This window comes from Engystomops pustulosus, chromosome 4 (genome assembly GCF_040894005.1).
Source record: "Engystomops pustulosus chromosome 4, aEngPut4.maternal, whole genome shotgun sequence".
In the NCBI taxonomy this organism is placed as follows: Eukaryota; Metazoa; Chordata; class Amphibia; order Anura; family Leptodactylidae; genus Engystomops; species Engystomops pustulosus.
The window spans coordinates 227,303,154-227,319,022 of record NC_092414.1 but is presented as its reverse complement, the minus strand read 5'-3'; the positions used below and the strand labels follow the sequence as shown (position 1 = coordinate 227,319,022).

General features: G+C 52.0%; 1 protein-coding gene across 2 annotated transcripts in view; it reads left to right on the top strand.

Moving 5' to 3' along the window:
- LOC140128413 (sex hormone-binding globulin-like) overlaps nucleotides 1-15,869 on the top strand; it is a 120,047-nt gene that overhangs the window by 29,416 nt on the left and 74,762 nt on the right. The gene's annotated exons all lie outside the window — the stretch shown is intronic.

Below are 15,869 nucleotides of genomic sequence, written 5' to 3'. Positions count from 1 at the left end.
GCACGGGGTGGGCCTCTCTCCTTAGTGTCCCTTAGTCTGTACTCTCCACTCCTGGTGAAGGTGCGCTCTCTGGAGTATGAGAGGCTGGGCACGGGGAGGACCTCTCTCCTTAGTGTCCCTTAGTCTGTCCTCTCTCCCCTGGTGAAGGTGCGCTCTCTGGAGTATAAGAGGCTGGGCATGGGGAGGGCCTCTCTCCTTGGTGTCCCTTAGTCTGCCCCCCCCCCCCCCTGGTGAAGGTGCGCTCTTCGGAGTATGAGAGGCTGGGCACGGGGAGGGCCTCTCTCCTTAGTGTCCCTTAGTCTGTCCTCTCCCCTCCTTGTGAAGGTGCGCTCTCTGGAGTATGAGAGGCTGGGCACAGGGAGGACCTCTCTCCTTAGTGCCCCTTAGTCTGTCCTCTCTCTTCCTTGTGAAGGTGCGCTCTCTGGAGTATGAGAGGCTTGGCACAGGGAGGACCTCTCTTCTTAGTGTCCCATAGTCTGTCCTCTCCCTCCTGGTGAAGGTGCGCTTTCTGGAGTATGAAGCTAGGCACGGGGAGGGCCTCTCTCCTTAGTGTCCCTTAGTCTGTACTCTCCCCTCCTGGTGAAGGTGCGCTCTCTGGAGTATAAGAGGCTGGGCACGGGGAGGGCCTCTCTCCTTAGTGTCCCTTAGTCTGTCCTCTTCCCCTGGTGAAGGTGCGCTTTCTGGAGTATGAGAGGTTGGGCACGTGGAGGACCTCTCTCCTTAGTTTCCTTTAGTCTGTCCTCTCCCTTCTGGTGAAGGTGCACTCTCTAGAGTATGAGAGGCTGGGCACGGGGAGGTCCTCTCTCCTTAGTGCCCCTTAGTCTGTCCTCTCCCCCCTGGTGAAGGTGCGCTCTCTGGAGTATGAGAGGCTGGGCACAGGGAGGACCTCTCTCCTTAGTGTCCCTTAGTCTGTCCTCTCCCCGCTGGTGAAAGTGCACTCTCTCGAGTATGAGAGGCTGGGCACGTGGAGGACCTCTCTCCTTAGTGCCCCTTAGTCTGTCCTCTCCCTCCTGGTAAAGGTGCGCTTTCTGGAGTATGAGAGGCTGGGCACGGGGAGGACCTCTCTCCTTAGTGTCCCTTAGTCTGCCCTCTCTCCCCTGGTGAAGGTGCGCTCTCTGGAGTATGAGAGGCTGGGCGGCACGGGGAGGACCTCTCTCCTTAGTGTCCCTTAGTCTGTACTCTCCCCCTGGTGAAGGTGCACTCTCTGGAGTATGAAAGGCTGGGCACGGGGAGGCCCTCTCTCCTTACTGTCCGTTAGTCTGTCCTCTCCCTCCTGGTGAAGGTGCGCTTTCTGGAGTATGAGAGGCTGGGCACGGGGAGGACCTCTCTCCTTAGTGTCCCTTAGTCTGTCCTCTCCCCCTGGTGAAAGTGCACTCTCTGGAGTATGAGAGGCTAGGCACGGGGAGGACCTCTCTCCTTAGTGACCCTTAGTCTGTCCTCTCCCTCCTGGTGAAGGTGCGCTTTCTGGAGTATGAGAGGCTGGGCACGGGGAGGACCTCTCTCCTTAGTGTCCCTTAGTCTGCCCTCTCTCCCCCCTGGTGAAGGTGCGCTCTCTGGAGTATGAGAGGCTGGGCATGGGGAGGGCCTCTCTCCTTAGTGTCCCTTAGTCTGTCCTCTCCCCGCTGGTGAAAGTGCACTCTCTCGAGTATGAGAGGCTGGGCACGTGGAGGACCTCTCTCATTAGTGCCCCTTAGTCTGTCCTCTCCCTCCTGGTAAAGGTGCGCTTTCTGGAGTATGAGAGGCTGGGCACGGGGAGGACCTCTCTCCTTAGTGTCCCTTAGTCTGCCCTCTCTCCCCTGGTGAAGGTGCGCTCTCTGGAGTATGAGAGGCTGGGCGGCATGGGGAGGACCTCTCTCCTTAGTGTCCCTTAGTCTGTCCTCTCCCCCTGGTGAAGGTGCACTCTCTGGAGTATGAAAGGCTTGGCACGGGGAGGCCCTCTCTCCTTACTGTCCCTTAGTCTGTCCTCTCCCTCCTGGTGAAGGTGCGCTTTCTGGAGTATGAGAGGCTGGGCACGGGGAGGACCTCTCTCCTTAGTGTCCCTTAGTCTGTCCTCTCCCCCTGGTGAAAGTGCACTCTCTGGAGTATGAGAGGCTAGGCACGGGGAGGACCTCTCACCTTAGTGCCCCTTAGTCTGTCCTCTCCCACTGGTGAAGGTGCACTCTCTGGAGTATGAGAGGCTGGGCACGGGGAGGGCCTCTCTCCTTAGTGTCCCTTAGTCTGTCCTCTCCCCCTGGTGAAGGTGCGCTCTCTGGAGTATGAGAGGCTGGGCACGGGGAGGACCTCTCTCCTTAGTGTCCCTTAGTCCGCCATCTCCCTTCCTGGTGAAGGTGCGCTCTCTGGAGTAAAAGAGGCTGGGCACGGGGAGGGCCTCTCTCCTTAGTGTCCCTTAGTCTGTCCTCTCCCCCTGGTGAAGGTGCGCTCTCTGGAGTATGAGAGGTTGGGCACGGGGAGGACCTCTCTCCTTAATTTCCTTTAGTCTGTCCTCTCCCTTCTGGTGAAGGTGCACTCTCTGGAGTATGAGAGGCTGGGCACAGGGAGGACCTCTCTCCTTAGTGTCCCTTAGTCTGTCCTCTCCCCCCTGGTGAAAGTGCACTCTCTGGAGTATGAGAGGCTGGGCACGGGGAGGACCTCTCTCCTTAGTGCCCCTTAGTCTGTCCTCTCCCTCCTGGTGAAGGTGCGCTTTCTGGAGTATGAGAGGCTGGGCACGGGGAGGACCTCTCTCCTTAGTGTCCCTTAGTCTGCCCTCTCTCCCCTGGTGAAGGTGCGCTCTCTGGAGTATGAGAGGCTGGGCACGGGGAGGGCCTCTCTCCTTAGTGTCCCTTAGTCTGTCCTCTCCCCCTGGTGAAGGTGCACTCTCTGGAGTATGAAAGGCTGGGCACAGGGAGGCCCTCTCTTCTTAGTGTCCCTTAGTCTGTCCTCTCCCCCCTGGTGAAGGTGCGCTTTCTGGAGTATGAGAGGCTGGGCACGGGGAGGACGTCTCTCCTTAGTGTCCCTTAGTCTGTCCTCTCCCCCCTGGTGAAAGTGCACTCTCTGGAGTATGAGAGGCTGGGCACAGGGAGGACCTCTCTCCTTAGTGCCCCTTAGTCTGTCCTCTCCCTCCTGGTGAAGGTGCGCTCTCTGGAGTATGAGAGGCTGGGCATGGGGAGGACCTCTCTCCTTAGTGTCCCTTAGTCTGCCCTCTCTCCCCTGGTGAAGATGCGCTCTCTGGAGTATGAGAGGCTGGGCACGGGGAGGGCCTCTCTCCTTCGTGTCCATTAGTCTGCCCTCTCCCTCCTGGTGAAGGTGCGCTCTCTGGAGTATGAGAGGCTGGGCACGGGGAGGGCCTCTCTCCTTAGTGTCCCTTAGTCTGTCCTCTCCCCCTGTTGAAGGTGCACTCTCTGGAGTATGAAAGGCTGGGCACAGGGAGGCCCTCTCTCCTTAGTGTCCCTTAGTCTGTCCTCTCCCCCCTGGTGAAGGTGTGCTCTCTGCAGTATGAGAGGCTGGGCACGGGGAGGACCTCTCTCCTTAGTGTCCCTTAGTCTGTCCTCTCCCCCCTGGTGAAAGTGCACTCTCTGGAGTATGAGAGGCTGGGCACAGGGAGGACCTTTTTTCCTTAGTGCCCCTTAGTCTGTCCTCTCCCTCCTGGTGAAGGTGCGCTCTCTGGAGTATGAGAGGCTGGGCATGGGGAGGACCTCTCTCCTTAGTGTCCCTTAGTCTGCCCTCTCCCTCCTGGTGAAGGTGCGCTCTCTGGAGTATGAGAGGCTAGGCACGGGGAGGACCTCTCTCCTTAGTGTCCCTTAGTCTGCCCTCTTTCCCCTGGTGAAGGTGCGCTCTCTGGAGTATGAGAGGCTGGGCACGGGGAGGGCCTCTCTCCTTAGTGTCCCTTAGTCTGCCCTCTCCCTCCTGGTGAAGGTGCGCTCTCTGGAGTATGAGAGGCTGGGCACGGGGAGGACCTCTCTCCTAAGTGTCCCTTAGTCTGTCCTCTCCCCTCCTTGTGAAGGTGCGCTCTCTGGAGTATGAGAGGCAGGGCACAGGGAGGACCTCTCTCCTTAGTGTCCCTTAGTCTGTCCTCTCCCTTCCTTGTGATGGTGCGCTCTCTGGTGTATGAGAGGCTGGGCACAGGGAGGACCTCTCTCCTTAGTGTCCCTTAGTCTGTCCTCTCCCTCCTGGTGAAGGTGCGCTCTCTGGAGTAAGAGAGGCTGGGCACGGGGAGGGCCTCTCTCCTTAGTGCCCCTTAGTCTGTCCTCTCCCCCCTGGTGAAGGTAAGCTCTCTGGAGTATGAGAGGCTGGGCACGGGGAGGACCTCTCTCCTTTGTGTCCCTTAGTCTGTCCTCTTCCTCCTGGTGAAGGTGCGCTTTCTGGAGTATGAGGCTGGGTACGGGGAGGGCCTCTCTCCTTAGTGTCCCTTAGTCTGTACTCTCCCATCCTGGTGAAGGTGCGCTCTCTGGAGTATGAGAGGCTGGGCACGGGGAGGACCTCTCTCCTTAGTGTCCCTTAGTCTGGCCTCTCCCCCCTGGTGAAGGTGCGCTCTCTGGAGTATGAGAGGCTGGGCACAGGGAGGACCTCTCTCCTTAGTGTCCCTTAGTCTGTCCTCTTCCTCCTGGTGAAGGTGCGCTTTCTGTAGTATGAGGCTGGGCACGGGGTGGGCCTCTCTCCTTAGTGTCCCTTAGTCTGTACTCTCCACTCCTGGTGAAGGTGCGCTCTCTGGAGTATGAGAGGCTGGGCACGGGGAGGACCTCTCTCCTTAGTGTCCCTTAGTCTGTCCTCTCTCCCCTGGTGAAGGTGCGCTCTCTGGAGTATAAGAGGCTGGGCATGGGGAGGGCCTCTCTCCTTGGTGTCCCTTAGTCTGCCCCCCCCCCCCTGGTGAAGGTGCGCTCTTCGGAGTATGAGAGGCTGGGCACGGGGAGGGCCTCTCTCCTTAGTGTCCCTTAGTCTGTCCTCTCCCCTCCTTGTGAAGGTGCGCTCTCTGGAGTATGAGAGGCTGGGCACAGGGAGGACCTCTCTCCTTAGTGCCCCTTAGTCTGTCCTCTCTCTTCCTTGTGAAGGTGCGCTCTCTGGAGTATGAGAGGCTTGGCACATGGAGGACCTCTCTTCTTAGTGTCCCATAGTCTGTCCTCTCCCTCCTGGTGAAGGTGCGCTTTCTGGAGTATGAGGCTAGGCACGGGGAGGGCCTCTCTCCTTAGTGTCCCTTAGTCTGTACTCTCCCTTCCTGGTGAAGGTGCGCTCTCTGGAGTATAAGAGGCTGGGCACGGGGAGGGCCTCTCTCCTTAGTGTCCCTTAGTCTGTCCTCTTCCCCTGGTGAAGGTGCGCTCTCTGGAGTATGAGAGGCTGGGCACGGGGAGGGCCTCTCTCCTTAGTGTCCCTTAGTCTGCCCTCTCCCCTCTGGTGAAGGTGCGCTCTCTGGAGTATGAGAGGATGGGCACAGGGAGGACCTCTCTCCTTAGTGTCCCTTAGTCTGCCCTCTCCCCTCCTCGTGAAGGTGGGCTCTCTGGAGTATGAGAGGCTGGGCACCGGGAGGACCTCTCTCCTTAGTGTCCCTTAGTCTTTCCTCTCCCTCCTGGTGAAGGTGCGCTCTCTGGAGAATGAGAGGCTGGGCACGGGGAGGACCTCTCTCCTTAGTGTCCCTTAGTCTGTCCTCTCCCCTCCTGGTGAAGGTGCGCTCTCTGAAGTATGAGGGGCTGGGCAGGGGGAGGACCTCTTTTCTTAGTGTCCCTTAGTCTGTCATCTCCCTCCTGGTGAAGGTGAGCTCTCTGGAGTATGAGATGCTGGGCACGGGGAGGACCTCTCTCCTTAGTGTCCCTTAGTCTGCCCTCTCCCCTCCTCGTGAAGGTGGGCTCTCTGGAGTTTGAGAGGCTGGGCACGGGGAGGACCTCTCTCCTTAGTGTCACTTAGTCTGTCCTCTCCCTCCTGGTGAAGGTGCGCTCTCTGGAGTATGAGAGGCTGGGCACGGGGAGGACCTCTCTCCTTAGTGTCCCTTAGTCTGTCCTCTCCCTCCTGGTGAAGGTGTGCTCTCTGGAGTAAGAGAGGCTGGGCACGGGGAGGGACTCTCTCCTTAGTGTCCCTTAGTCTGTCCTCTCCCTCCTGGTGAAGGTGCGCTCTCTGGAGTATGAGGGGCTGGGAAGGGGGAGGACCTCTTTTCTTAGTGTCCCTTAGTCTGTCCTCTCCCTCCTGGTGAAGGTGAGCTCTCTGGAGTATGAGATGCTGTGCACGGGGAGGACCTCTCTCCTTAGTGTCCCTTAGTCTGCCCTCTCCCCTCCTGGTGAAGGTGCGCTCTCTGGAGTATGAGAGGCTGGGCACGGGGAGGACCTCTCTCCTTAGTGTCCCTTAGTCTGCCCTCTCCCCTCCTCGTGAAGGTGGGCTCTCTGGAGTATGAGAGGCTGGGCACGGGGAGGACCTCTCTCCTTAGTGCCCCTTAGTCTGTCCTCTCCCTCCTGGTGAAGGTGCGCTCTCTGGAGTATGAGAGGCTGAGCACGGGGAGGACCTCTCTCCTTAGTGTCCCTTAGTCTGCCCTCTCCCCTCCTGGTGAAGGTGCGCGCTCTGGAGTATGAGGGGCTGGGCAGGGGGAGGACCTCTTTTCTTAGTGTCCCTTAGTCTGCCCTCTCCCTCCTGGTGAAGGTGCGCTCTCTGGAGTATGAGAGGCTGGGCACGGGGAGGACCTCTCTCCTTAGTGTCCCTTAGTCTGCCCTCTCCCCTCCTGGTGAAGGTGTGCTCTCTGGAGTATGAGGCTGGGCACGGGGAGGTCCTCTCTCCTTAGTGTCCCTTAGTCTGCCCTCTCCCCTCCTGGTGAAGGTGCGCTCTCTGGAGTATGAGAGGCTGGGCACGGGGAGGGCCTCTCTCCTTAGTGTCCCTTAGTCTGTCCTCTCCCTCCTGGTGAAGGTGCGCTCTCTGGAGTATGAGGGGCTGGGCAGGGGGAGGACCTCTTTTCTTAGTGTCCCTTAGTCTGTCATCTCCCTCCTGGTGAAGGTGCGCTCTCTGGAGTATGAGAAGCTGGGCACGGGGAGGTCCTCCTTAGTGTCCCTTAGGCTGTCCTCTCCCATCCTGGTGAAGGTGCGCTCTCTGGAGTATGAGAGGCTGGGCACAGGGAGGGCCTCTCTCCTTAGTGTCCCTTAGTCTGTCCTCTCCCCCCTGGTGAAGGTGCGCTCTCTGGAGTATGAGAGGCTGGGCACGGGGAGGGCCTCTCTCCTTAGTGTCCCTTAGTCTGTCCTCTCCCCTCCTGGTGAAGGTGCGCTCTCTGTAGTATGAGAGGCTGGGCACGGGGAGGACCTCTCTCCTTAGTGTCCCTTAGTCTGTCCTCTCCCCCCTGGTGAAGGTGCGCTCTCTGGAGTATGAGAGGCTGGGCACGGGGAGGACCTCTCTCCTTAGTGTCCCTTAGTCTGTCCTCTCCCTCCTGGTGAAGGTGCGCTCTCTGTAGTATGAGAGGCTGGGCACGGGGAGGGCCTCTCTCCTTAGTGTCCCTTAGTCTGTCCTCTCTCCTCGTGGTCAAGGTGCGCTCTCTGGAGTATGAGAGGCTGGGCACAGGGAGGGCCTCTCTCCTTAGTGCCCCTTAGTCTGTCCTCTCCCTCCTGGTGAAGGTGCGCTCTCTGGAGTATGAGAGGCTGGGCACGGGGAGGACCTCTCTCCTTAGTGTCCCTTAGTCTGTCCTCTCCCCTCCTTGTGAAGGTGCGCTCTCTGGAGTATGAGAGGCTGGGCACGGGGAGGACCTCTCTTCTTAGTGTCCCTTAGTCTGTCCTCTCCCCCCCTGGTGAAGGTGCGCTCTCTGGAGTATGAGAGGCTGGGCACGGGGAGGGCCTCTCTCCTTAGTGTCCCTTAGTCTGTCCTCTCTCCTCGTGGTGAAGGTGCGCTCTCTGGAGTATGAGAGGCTGGGCACAGGGAGGGCCTCTCTCCTTAGTGCCCCTTAGTCTGTCCTCTCCCTCCTGGTGAAGGTGCGCTCTCTGGAGTATGAGAGGCTGGGCACGGGGAGGGCTTCTTTGGAGGGGGTTCTCCTTTAGTGTCCCTTAGTCTGTCCTCTCCTCTCCTGGTGTTGGGCTGGTGCTGCACAGTAGATTTTTGTTTTGTGTTCTGAGTATATATAGATGCAGGGGCTTGGAGGCACCGAACCTGGACTTTATGTGGTTTGGATTGATGGGTTGTGGTATGTAGTGTTTATTCTTTTTGGTGTATTTTAAGTTATTGTTTTTTGTGTGAATGGGGCTGGACCAGCAGGTAAGTAATTGTATTTATTGTATATGATGTTTGGTTTGTGTTATATTTTATACTTTATATTTTAATAAAAGCTCTTCAGGTAGGTCTGTGAGAGCCAGAAATCTTACTTGTTTGTAGACCTACATCTCCACAGCGGCACCACAGGAGGATTCCCCCACTCCCAGGGACAGGAAACAAAGGACTGGAACCCTCACAAACCACCAACTTTTTTTTTTTCTTGTCCCTCAGGATGGACGGAACCTAAAGGCTTGTCGGACAAGGTAATATCTACTTTGGAGAGTTTTCCTCAATTTTACTAAGGACAGAGGGACCAATCATCTGCTTCAGATATTAGTTTAATATTGGACTTTCTTCAAAGTGGTCTACACAAGGGGCTTAGAGTATTGACCCTTAAAGTGCAGGTGGCAGCCTTCAGGGCCTTTTTAGACTGCAGGGTGGCACAGTTTTCCATAGTTAACAGACTCCTTAATGGAGCCTCTAGGTTACGCGCCATTAGTTCTCCCTCTGTTCCTCCCTGGGCTTATTATCTGTTTTGAAAGGTCCTCCTTTTGAGCTTCTCCAAGACTCATCTCTTCGGAACCTTTCCCTTAAATTGGTCTTTCTTTTAGAAGACTGCCCTCTTTTTCACCTAAGGTGATTTCCGCTTGTCATTGTCAACTTGAGATTTTCCTCCCTTCTTTGTGTCCCAATCCTTCTTGTGTCACAGTTTCATTCCTGGGATGTATGTAGGTCTATCCCCCTTTATGTGCAGAAAACTAACCAGTTTAGGGCCACTGAATGTCTTCTTGTCCTATTATCTGCTAGTAAGGTGACAATAGCTCAGTGATGGCTAACCTATGGCACTGGTGCCGGAGGTGGCACTCAGAGCCCTTTCTGTGGGCACTCAGGTCATCACCAGAGATGACTCCAGGTATCTTCCTGCAGTCCCAGACAGCCCAGGACTTGCTGTGCACAGAGGTATTTTAAAGTGACAGCTCTACCTGGGACTATTTTCTGCTTTATTGGTGTCCTCAGGTGCTGGTATCAATGAAAACTGTGACAGAGCAGGGAGTATAAATCCCAAATTACATTTCTGTGTTGGCACTTTGTGATAAATAAGTGGGTCTCCGTTGTAGTTTGGGCACTCAGTCTCTAAAAGGTTCGCCATCACTGCAATAGCTCGATGGAGCAGAAGTACCATTGCTTCCTGTTACCAGATCAAAGATTTACTGGTTCCACTGGGGCACAAGGCCTATTCCACTCGGAATCAAGGGTAGCTACCTGCGTATTCCTACTACCTTTTTTCGACATTATCAATTGGACATTTCTTCTGCTCACAACCTATCATTTGGTAAACTGTGATGTCTCCAGTTCCTCCCCTCCTAGGAATTATCAACATCCCCCACCAGGGCCTAGCCTTTCTCCGGGTGGCTGGAGGCAGCCGGGGCCCAGGATATCGGAGTGGCTGGCTTATGCAGCATTGGGCACACTATGGTCACAGTGCTGTGTGTTGGGACCAGAGGACGGGCCTACAGACTGGCAGGTCTCCAGCAGGTGGTGTGTAATAAAAATAGAGGGAGAGGCTGATGAAGGAGGTTTCTCCCTGGGGTAACTTCTGAGTTGTATATAGAAATCCCTAGCTGATGGAGAATGGGGAGCCCCTGATGGTGAAGCAGTCGGATCCAGGGATCACGTGGAGGGGCATTGTGCAAATCAACTCAGTTCTTTATTTGAACATCAACAGCAGGTTGAGTAGGCTTTGCTTCCTGGTAGTGTGACACTGGCTTCTGCAGCACAGGTAGGTGCTACACTCAGCCCAGGTGCTTCCGCCCACAAGGGGTGTTATACTTCCATAGTGAGGTCGCAGCACTCCCCAATCAGCTTCCAGCTTGCTTTACAATAATAACACAGCATATTATTGGTTATAGACAATATATACATTAACTCTTTTATTCCAGCTGAAATTACAGTTGTAATAAAATTGTTTGGTTGCATCCTGAATTAAGGTTCTCTGAAACTAAACTGGTGCGTTGTGAGGAGGGGCTGCATTTAAAGAGAACCCGTCATGCAAAATAACCCCCCTAAACTAAATATATTTTCATAAACTGCCATTAGAGAGCATTGCCTCTATCCCTTCATTGTCCCTCTACATGCCTGTAAACCTAAGCAATGAGGTCCTAAAACTGTATACAAATGACCTGTGAAATGTCCAATGAAGCATTAGCATATTCAAGCTGTCCACTCTATTCATGAGTGGGAGGCGCAGCCACACCCCCAGTGCATGACTGACAGCCTGTATAATGATGTGAGGCTGTATAATGATGTGCTTCCTGGTGCTGGTGGCCACGCCCCCTGCAGCCTGTGTGTGCATGTGTGTGTGTTTAGGAGAGATACAGCAGCTCCATGTTACAGCAGAACATGTCAGATACATGTGTAGCTGATGTCGGTGTCTCTCACCTGTATATTAGGAGGATGCAGCATGTCAGCAGATGCAGCACAGACACCAGCAATGCTTTACTATACATTACACACAGACATGAGCAGGGGGAGGAGAGGGGAGGAGAACAGAGGTGACATCACTGCCTCTGACCATGTGACCAGCCTCATTTACATGATAAAAAATAGATGATTTTACAATAATTAATGTATGAAATAACTAGATAAAGGCTGGGATGGATCCTTGTAAGCGGCTCCAACAGGTAGTAGTGACAGGACTAGTGACACAGACCTGATGACAGGTGTCCTTTAAAGGGTTCCAGTTTCAACACCCCTGCCAATGTGCAGACAGAAGAGTGTTGCGAGTAAGCCCCTCAGTCGTATAGAGGTAATTAGCAGTGGTAGACATTGCCTGTATAGCAAGGGTTAAGGTATGTGATGTCTCTTATCCAATGATATTCTTTTATGTGAACTGGAGTGTGATTGGAGAGTGAGCCACCACCTGGACAGGAAGGGGCAAGGCCTCTTGAGTTCCAGAGACCACTGAGAGCACATGCTCTCACCACATGAGCAGCTCCTAGGCCCCAGCTCTCCCAGAGAGCACAGATCTGTCAGTGACTAGAGAGATGGTGTGACGCACACCTCCAGTGCCACACTCAGAACTTAGACCCAGGACAAAGCTGCAGCTTCCATATCTGGACACAGCTACCTCCCAGCCTGCACCTACTACCAGGCTGGTGAACCAACTCCTGAGGATCACTCTCCATGACCACTCCAGTAATCCGGACCCCTCCTATAAACTGGAATCTGTAACCAGATCTTTTGGCTTGTTCCCTGCAGTTGTTTCAATAAAGAACCGCAAGTTACTTTTTGCACAACGTTGCCTCCATCTGTTCCCTGGATACGGCTATAACACCAAGGGCTCCCCCTCCATTACCCAGGGACTTATCTTACAGACACTCAGGGGTTGCCCCAAGGAAAACCAGTACATCAGCCTCTCCCTCCATATTTCTTGCACACACCACCTGCTGGAGGACAGCCCTCCGGTCCCCATGCCAAGCACCGTGACATCAGCATGCCCTAGGCCGCAACCGCCAGCCACTCCGGTATTCTGGGCCCCAGCTGCCTCCAGGCCCCAAGAAAAGGCCCCGGTGGGGATGTTGCACAGTCCTTTGTTTCCTGTCTCTGGGGTGGGGGGATCCTCCTGTGGTGCCGCTGTGGGGGCGAAAAAGTTCCAATTACAGGTAAGTGTTATTTTCATCTTTTCCGCCATAATTTGAAAATAAATTCTTTAATAATCAGACAATTTGACTTCCTGGATTTATTTACTCATTTTGTCTCTCATAGTTGAGGTTCTACCTATGATGTCAGGTACAGGAATCGCTCATCTTTATAAGACAGAGAACGTGTACAATTGGTGGCTGACAAAATACTTTTATTCCCTGCTGTAGCTGAAAAAGGGCGTCAGTTAGTTACTAGGGCTCCATGGGAACCTGTCACTGGCTGTATGTGTGAAAATGTGGTGACAGGTTCCCTTTAAATGCCAGCATAGTGAGTCTATGCGAGACCCCAACATGTCATTCTGCTCAATCTATAACAGTTGTCTGTAGCATGAGGAAATCCCCATATAGTGCAACGCTATATTGGATCCGCTCAAGTACCCGAAGGGGTCTAAAAATACAGTTCCTCAGAACTCAAATAAAATACCCAACATTTTTATGATTTCATTTGTTTATCACCACATCCCAAAATTTCTGATCCCCTATAACGGAAAATGGTTCCCAAACGTCTGACTCAACACTTTATGCCATTTTAATAAGTGTTAAAATGGTTGTACAATCCCGTAATAGTAGCAATAATAATATCATAAAACGTGTCTTATAGGGTATACAACGTCTTATGGGACACGCCACGCCTGTCTTATGGGACGCGCGACATATATCTTATAGGGTGCACAACGTCTTATACGATTCCTCAAGTCTATCTTATTGGGTGCTCGACGCCTTTGATACAAAATCCCACTGCTGTCTTATTATTTTTGCATATTTCTCAATAAAACAGTTAAAATATAACGTTATTCGGACCCAGAGAATAAAGGAGACATTTGGGGCACACAGTGAAAGCTGTAAATACATGGCCAATAGAATATGGAGCAAATGGTTTTTTTGGCAGGGAAAATTAAATGGCAAATACAATCTATTTGGCAGAAGACAAGTGGGGAATAAAAAATGGAAAAGGGGCCTGGTCCCTAAGGGGTTTAAGTATGGGGAGGTATAGATGGAGAAGTACTTGGGTCCGGAATGACTTTGGCTGTTATAGATGGAGAAGTACTTGGGTCCGGAATGACTTTGGCTGTTATAGATGGAGAAGTACTTGGATCCGGAATGACTTTGGCTGTTATAGATGGAGATGTACTTGGATCCGGAATGACTTTGGCTGTTATAGATGGAGAAGTACTTGGGTCCGGAATGACTTTGGCTGTTATAGATGGAGAAGTACTTGGGTCCGGAATGACTTTGGCTGTTATAGATGGAGAAGTACTTGGGTCCGGAATGCCTTTGGCTGTTATAGAGGGAGAAGTACTTGGGTCCGGAATGACTTTGGCTGTTATAGATGGAGAAGTACTTGGGTCTGGAATGACTTTGGCTGTTATAATTGGAGAAGTACTTGGGTCAGGAATGACTTTGGCTGTTATAGATGGAGATGTACTTGGATCTGGAATGACTTTGGCTGTTATAGATGGAGAAGTACTTGGGTCCGGAATGACTTTGGCTGTTATAGATGGAGAAGTACTTGGGTCCGGAATGACTTTGGCTGTTATAAATGGAGAAGTACTTGGGTCTGGAATGACTTTGGCTGTTATAGATGGAGAAGTACTTGGGTCCGGAATGACTTTGGCTGTTATAGATGGAGAAGTACTTGGGTCCGGAATGCCTTTGGCTGTTATAGAGGGAGAAGTACTTGGGTCCGGAATGACTTTAGCTGTTATAGATGGAGAAGTACTTGGGTCCGGAATGACTTTGGCTGTTATAGATGGAGAAGTACTTGGATCTGGAATGACTTTGGCTGTTATAGATGGAGAAGTACTTGGGTCCGGAATGACTTTGGCTGTTATAGATGGAGAAGTACTTAGGTCTGGAATGACTTTGGCTGTTATAGATGGAGAAGTACTTGGGTCCGGAATGACTTTGGCGGTTATAGATGGAGAAGTACTTGGGTCCGGAAAGACTTTGGCTGTTATAGATGGAGAAGTACTTGGGTCCGGAATGACTTTGGCTGTTATAGATGGAGAAGTATTTGGATCTGGAATGACTTTGGCTGTTATAGATGGAGAAGTACTTGGATCTGGAATGACTTTGGCTGTTATAGATGGAGAAGTACTTGGATCTGGAATGACTTTGGCTGTTATAGATGGAGAAGTACTTGGATCTGGAATGACTTTGGCTGTTATAGATGGAGAAGTACTTGGGTCCGGAATGACTTTGGCTGTTATAGATGGAGAAGTACTTGGGTCCGGAATGACTTTGGCTGTTATAGATGGAGAAGTACTTGGGTCCGGAATGACTTTGGCTGTTATAGATGGAGAAGTATTTGGATCTGGAATGACTTTGGCTGTTATAGATGGAGAAGTACTTGGATCTGGAATGACTTTGGCTGTTATAGATGGAGAAGTACTTGGATCTGGAATGACTTTGGCTGTTATAGATGGAGAAGTACTTGGATCTGGAATGACTTTGGCTGTTATAGATGGAGAAGTACTTGGGTCCGGAATGACTTTGGCTGTTATAGATGGAAAAGTACTTGGGTCCGGAATGACTTTGGCTGTTATAGATGGAGAAGTACTTGGGTCCGGAATGACTTTGGCTGTTATAGATGGAGAAGTACTTGGGTCCGGAATGACTTTGGCTGTTATAGATGGAGAAGTACTTGGATCTGGAATGACTTTAGCTGTTATAGATGGAGAAGTACTTGGGTCCAGAATGACTTTGGCTGTTATAGATGGAGAAGTACTTGGGTCCGGAATGACTTTGGCTGTTATAGATGGAGAAGTACTTGGATCTGGAATGACTTTGGCTGTTATAGATGGAGAAGTACTTGGGTCCGGAATGACTTTGGCTGTTATAGATGGAGAAGTACTTGGGTCCGGAATGCCTTTGGCTGTTATAGAGGGAGAAGTACTTGGGTCCGGAATGACTTTGGCTGTTATAGATGGAGAAGTACTTGGGTCCGGAATGCCTTTGGCTGTTATAGATGGAGAAGTACTTGGGTCCGGAATGACTTTGGCTGTTATAGATGGAGAAGTACTTAGGTCTGGAATGACTTTGGCTGTTATAGATGGAGAAGTACTTGGGTCCGGAATGACTTTGGCGGTTATAGATGGAGAAGTACTTGGGTCCGGAATGACTTTAGCTGTTATAGATGGAGAAGTACTTGGGTCCGGAATGACTTTGGCTGTTATAGATGGAGAAGTACTTGGATCTGGAATGACTTTGGCTGTTATAGATGGAGAAGTACTTGGGTCCGGAATGACTTTGGCTGTTATAGATGGAGAAGTACTTGGGTCCGGAATGACTTTGGCTGTTATAGATGGAGAAGTACTTGGATCTGGAATGACTTTAGCTGTTATAGATGGAGAAGTACTTGGGTCCAGAATGACTTTGGCTGTTATAGATGGAGAAGTACTTGGGTCCGGAATGCCTTTGGCTGTTATAGAGGGAGAAGTACTTGGGTCCGGAATGACTTTGGCTGTTATAGATGGAGAAGTACTTGGATCTGGAATGACTTTGGCTGTTATAGATGGAGAAGTACTTGGGTCCGGAATGACTTTGGCTGTTATAGATGGAGAAGTACTTAGGTCTGGAATGACTTTGGCTGTTATAGATGGAGAAGTACTTGGGTCCGGAATGACTTTGGCGGTTATAGATGGAGAAGTACTTGGGTCCGGAATGACTTTAGCTGTTATAGATGGAGAAGTACTTGGGTCCGGAATGACTTTGGCTGTTATAGATGGAGAAGTACTTGGATCTGGAATGACTTTGGCTGTTATAGATGGAGAAGTACTTGGGTCCGGAATGACTTTGGCGGTTATAGATGGAGAAGTACTTGGGTCCGGAAAGACTTTGGCTGTTATAGATGGAGAAGTACTTGGGTCCGGAATGACTTTGGCTGTTATAGATGGAGAAGTACTTGGATCTGGAATGACTTTGGCTGTTATAGATGGAGAAGTACTTGGGTCCGGAATGACTTTGGCTGTTATAGATGGAGAAGTACTT